Raw genomic sequence first — 6,398 nt, 5'->3', positions numbered from 1 at the left:
AGGGAGCTCAGTCTCATCCAGGGCAGGGGGAATTTGGCTGAGAAAAGGTGCTGGCACCTGCAGGCTGGGATGTCCAGGAATGGCTTCTTCGTGGGCAGCACCAGCTGCTGGACATTTCTTAGGCTATTTACTAAATAGCTCCGGTTTCTTATTATAATTAAAGTTTGGCTTCTTTTCCTAAAATGTTTCATACCATCTTTCCTACACAAATCTATTTCTGAGTTGAGAATAGAGATTAATTAAAAGAACAACAAAAAAACCCACCTGCCTTTTGCATGACGTTTCACGTTAGCAGAGATGACCTTTGAGCATCCATTTTCTCTCGGGGTGAAGACAGAAAGCTGTGTAGACCATGTCAGATCTCCTGCCCAGCCGCTCAGTATCATGAAAACTACATGGAAAAATATAATTGAGAGGTTTGAGGATCATTTTGGTACCATCTGGTTTGTGGAAAGGCAGCAGAAAAGCCAGACCCTGACTAGCTAGCTGAACTCAGACCTTGGGGAAGACCCTGGTTCTAGTCTTCTGAAAGCCCGAAGACCAACAGCCAAGCCCCCAAACAACCTCAGCTTGCATCTGAACCCATCCTTTGCATGTACAAACTTTGTAATCTGTCTTCAGTAGAAATAGGACGGGGATAAAGAAGTTGCATTCCAAACCATTCCCATGAAATGGGCGCAGTTTTGATTACACCCCGTTTGGACAGCACAGTTCCAATCCGGTGAAATTAGAGCTGAAGAGCAGCAGCCAGAAGTGCTGTTCCTCCCTTTAGTTGCTGCCATGTAGCCCAGAGCTCATTCAGTCTCTAGCAACCACCTCCCACCCAGGCAAGAAATCACTTTCTCCTCTTTTTAGCGAGTCGTTTGAGTGATCAAACTTGTGCCCATTAAGCAGTTAACTAGTCACACTTCTTGGAAAGAGGCACCGCACCTATTAAGTACTCAGCATCAACAAATTTGTGGAAATTCAAGCACGAGGCAAAAAGAGTTGAAGCCAAGAGGAGTTTGGGGTGAAGCTGCATGAGATTGGCCCACCCAACCGAACAGCTGCCAAAAGGGGAGCACTACCATCCCCTCCTTTCCCCCCCCTATCCCTCTGAGGGTCTCAGAGCCTCACCAGCTCTGATGCTTGCCCAGTCCTTGTGTGGCCCATCTCATCCTGGCAGGGAAAAAAAAACAACCCACTGAGCTTTTATTTCTGAATCCTTTAGGTAGGATACACTTAGTTGCTACCAAAATTAATTTCATAGATAAGTACCTATGCACAGAGATGAAAGATGAGCACATGAAAGCAAAATTCACTGACAAGTTGCATCTGCTGTGAGGCTACACTTAAAAGCACAGAGGTTCTTCAGATGGTATCTCACCTTAGAAAGGGCAGATTTCAAACCATACACCACATTGCTAATGAGGATACAGGAAATCTTATCCATTTTTTCCATTTGAAGCAAAACATCTTTTCTCACAAAGGGAAATGTTGATGTTTCCCTGTATGATTTAAGCTTAAAGAGGAAGCTGACAGGCTGAAAGTCATGATGAAATATAAAAACTGGCTCCAACACAAACAAGCCTAAGCTTGACAAAATAGGCCGTAGTTTTAACAAGCAGCTTAAGAGAAGACCAAGGCGGAGGCCCTTAATGAAATCTAATGCCTTTTGAGGCCAAAAATTTTAGAGCAGCATTTCTCAAGCAGTTCAGATTGGAAATCCTATATAAAAGGAGAAAAAAACACAACCAAACAAAAAACCAAAAACAAAACCAATGAAAAACCAAACAAAACCAACCAACCAACCAACCAAAAAACTTGCGAGTTCCCATAGGTGTTTTGTAAAGCTGAAGTAAAAAAGTAATGGTAAAAGTGATAAGCCTATAGAATTTATTGTTTCATGTATGGTTTTGACAGGTTGCCAAGAGAATGGTGCTGCTCTATGGAGAGTGGAAGAAATGACATTTTCTTTGCTTTAGATTGTTATAAAATTTTCAGTTCTTTACAAGCCCCCAGATGGTTTTTATAACCCCTTCAGGGGTTGCAACATATTGACTGAGAAATACCGATTTATATAGCAAACTCCACTCTCTCATTGCTGGCAAAAATTACTGCTTTGTATATGTGTATACACACAGTGGCTGAATATAAATAAAAGCCCCAAAATAATGAGATCTGAGGCAAAATCCGCCACCTGGTAGTACATTAACTTGGATCAAATTTCCCTAAATTTACACTGGTGTAAAAGGAGGAATATTTGGCCCTAAATCTTTTAGGTGAACTCCGAATTGAGGATTAAAAAGTTTGTACTCTGTTTCACCCTGCAAACAGAGCAGATTGCCGGCTGCTTTCAGTGGTGGCAGGAACAGGGAAGCATTTCTAATCAACAGTTCTCCTGTTTTTCATTGGCTTTCGTTGTGTTCATCTGAAGAGTTTTAACTGGAAATTACTGGCGACTTGGGACACAGTAAGCTTGCAACAGAAACACCACAGTGAGTGACCTTAGCACCTCAGGAGGAGCAGCTCTGAAATGCTTTGCCTGTAATGAATAAAGTAAACAGCGTGTTCAGTTTTCAGGTTTGGAAGACAACTATAATAATCATCATCTGTATTTCGTACATTCACGAGGCAATTCTTGCTGAATGGTGACTTTCCAAAATATGTTTAAAGGAGGAGGAGCTCATATCCTTGGGTGACTAAACCTGTGCTTTTGCTCTTGCCCGCGGGTCCTGTGCAATCAGGCTGGTGGCTTGGCTCTGGGACTGCCTGGGTACAAAATGCCATGGGATCTGGTGCTGTGCTCCAGCTCACAGCTAGGGAGGAGGTGGAACCCCATTCTTTCTCTACTGCAGGGTTAGGTGGTCACCTAGAACGTGACGTGTGTGATTTTAACTCCCCAGGAGGTGCTGAGGGGAGTTGCTGGTGTTCCCAGGAGGCTTTTCTGGAGCAAGAGAGAGCTCTTCATTTTGGTGCCTTCCTACTTCGCATTAAAGAATTAAGAATGCACTTGGTCAGGCAGAAGGAAAGGAAGAGCATGGCACCATAGCTTCATATTTAAGTCATCCTTTGGGAGGGGTGGAGACTGCAGTTCTGCTCCCTGCTTGCCAGGCAGAATACTTTCATATTTTACATTAATCAGCCAGTGAATAAAATACATGAACAACCCTTAGGCTGGACAGAAACTTTAACTGGTATCCTTGTACTCAGCATTTCCTCTGCTCCTTTGCATTGCAATACCTCGCTCGCTTCTTGGAGCTGAGCCTTAACCTGTGCCCTGTAGCTCTGCACGGGGAGAAGCAGAACTGCTGCACTAAACTTTCTGGCAGTTTTCATTATGCAGATTTCCAAACCTTTAGATCACAAACTTTCTCTGTCAAGGCACGCACGCAGCTCCCAGCTCCTTTCAGCCCCCATCTCAATCTGAAGCCGCCTCACGCTGATTTTAAGGCAGCAGCAGTGAGCTGCTTCCAGATTACCTCGGATTTGCGTGGATTTGGGGCTAAGCCCCATCAGCGAAGCTGCTGCTTCAACTTTTGCACACTGTGTTCAAGTTTGTAAGGCCCAAGTGACCAGAGCTGGCGAAGACGTATCGTTGGTTCAACTATTACTGCACGCTTGGACAGCTGTTAAAAGAGCAGGCAGCAGAACAGCTCCAGACCTGAAAGAAGGCAAGCAAAGCAGACTTGGCAGAGGTAAAAAAGCACAGGCGAGTCAGCTGGCTCGGGGGAGGAAAGTCAGAGGAGCGAGCCTAGAGCGCAAACAAAGCAAATGGCAGCCTTGAGGCTGGCCCAGGTCCTGGTGGGGCAGAGCTGAGCCACCAGCCAAGGCATGGCCTGGTTCCCAAGGCCAAGAGAGGCGTATGTCCGCAACGAGGTCAGCGAGGGAGATGATGTGAATGAATGCCACAGTTTTTTGGCTGAAATTTGCCTGTTACTTCAGGCTAGAAATGCTGCCATTTGCCATTGTAAATACCCTATTCAAAAACACGGGCTCTGTGGCACTCAGCTGAAGGACAAAGATCTCATCTGCAACTCCTCAGCGCTAGGAAAAGCCAGTGCTGCTACGTCAAGCCTAAATTAACTTCCCTTGGTGTGGGCAGGATGTAGCACTTAAACTCCTTTGACATGCATTTCCTAGGGACAAATGGCAATTCCCTCTGTGGCCCATCATTTACTAGCTGAATAAAAGCAGAAGGAGATGATTAGAGTGGGGAACTGCCTTGCTCTTTCTATATTTAGTGCCCTGTCAGCTCAGCCTATAACATTTTGCTATTCAGTTGTAAATAATACTCTAAGGAGGGGAATAAAATGGGGAATAAAATGAAAATCAAACTTGGAGAAGCTGGTATAAAACAAAAAAAAATGTCCATAGGTCCAGAACACAGAGCAATAAGCCTTCTACTTGTGTTTCAGAGCAGATGGTGGTGGTAGTGGAGCGCATCCCACCACCCGCCCCACGGTTTGGAGTGATGCAGGGCTGCAATCTTTGGGGTCTGCCAGCTCAAAGACGCATAAATCAGTCTTTCTGGCTGGCTCCTTCTGCCTGGCACCTGCCGATATGGTCTGACGTGGAGACTTCCAGCATTACACCTAAAGGAATTCTCACATCTATATTTCCAAGAGTTCTGGGAGGCCTCACATGTTTCTTTTGCATGTATGCATTTAAATCTATTCAAATTTTTTCCTCTCATGAATCATCATGAATCGTCGTTGGGACTTATTAGCTTAAACTCTACACAGCACACACGTGTTAAGAAAAATACAAAATATGTATGCCTGGAATATTCCAGTGGTAGCTGGACATCTTACAGAAATAAATAAATTTTCTAGTGACAGCCCTGTGAGGTAAAGTGGAATATTCCTGTTTCACAAAATAGTAGTGGAGGTATAGTGATCACTCCATAGCTGTTCAGGAAATCTGTGGAAATGACCCCAGATCTCCAGTATTTCAACATCTTTGCTAACCCACAGGACCAGCTTCTTTTAAAACCAGATGGAAAAGCAATGCATAAAGGAAGAGAACAAAGAAAAGGGTTTGGTTTGGTCTGCTGCCAATGAAGAGTAAAAGAAGAAGGCCATTAACAAAGCATTTTCCTGTATGATTCAAATCAGGGCAGCCCATAATGGCTGAAGACAATTGCGCTTTTATTCTTTTTCAGTGATATTTTCAAATTTGGGAAAGTTTCTGCCGTTCTTTTGCCATTCAACATAAGTGAGTTGTGTTTGGTTCCACCACCAGAATGATTCACTGCACTGAAGAAATTCAGAACTTCCCCAGTAGAGGAAGTACATTACTAAATTTTAAATCTTGACCACATCAGTACAGATTCGTCTATGCTGGGAAACAATTTCTCTACAGTCTGGAGGAGGTGCTCTCTAAAAAAAATGAAAACTTAATTTTGTATTGTAAACCTCATTTAAGTTCACTGGGTTTTTGTTTTTTTTTTTTCCGTGAGTAATGAATGAGTAAAAACAAACAAACATCCTTTTGGATATGAACTAAAAAGAAGCATAAAACATTAGTTGGGCTTTTAGCCATACCTACTTGGAGATCCACTGTTTCAGTGAGTTTTTGGTCATGCTCTTCAAGAAGTACACAATACATAGTTTATTCAAGATAACTTATGATAACAGCTCGAGGCATTTTGGTTACAAGCCGTAGGTTTCCTTATTACTGACTCATTCTTCTGGAAACCTGGCCTTGGCTCTGCATTCTGGCTGAGACAGGTTTTTTTTACATTTTAGTTTCTTCAATTCTTTCAAACTGAAAAAGGATAAAAAGAGGTTATAAGGAGTATATATATAAAAAATTCAATCTTGAAGTTTCTGTTCACTGTTTTATGGCTTCTTTCATCTGAAAACTCACAAAATTCAATTTTTAAAATAAATATTTATGAAACAAGCGTTGGCAAAGTGTGCTTTCCTGCCAGCTCCAGTGAATGCTTTCTGATAACCCTTTTTCCAAGACTATTTGGGTGTTTTCATACAGGTCATAATAGAGTGCAGTGCACTGTCTTCTCTGGGAGAGGTCAGCTCACACTCTGAGGCAGCATCACATGAAGGCACCTTGCATTTGGTTGAACAGGGTTTGGATCTGTCCTGTTCAATATGCTGAACTGTGGGACATGTTGGAATAATCCCTTTGCAGGAGTAAACCAAAGAAGGGACATTTGTTGTGATTAATAATTGGGAAGTTGTAGAGGTGGGGCAGTTAGGACTGTTTCCTGCATTTTATTGACAGGGAAACAATAAAAACCCTAATATTCTCCCCAGACATTTACAGATTAAGAATTTGGTTCTTTGGTTTGCGCTTCGCCCACTCAAGCGGCTTCTGAGGCTAACAAGTACATTGTATTCTCTGAGGATAAGGGCTGAGGAGAAATTCGATATTCAGCCCAAGAATATTAAATCAAT

This window comes from Empidonax traillii, unplaced genomic scaffold, assembly GCF_003031625.1.
Source record: "Empidonax traillii isolate 1590-97213 ecotype Southwest subspecies unplaced genomic scaffold, ASM303162v1 scaffold1244:size288329, whole genome shotgun sequence".
Classification (NCBI taxonomy): Eukaryota; Metazoa; Chordata; class Aves; order Passeriformes; family Tyrannidae; genus Empidonax; species Empidonax traillii.
The sequence above is the reverse complement of the archived record's forward strand: the minus strand, read 5'-3'. Positions refer to the sequence as shown.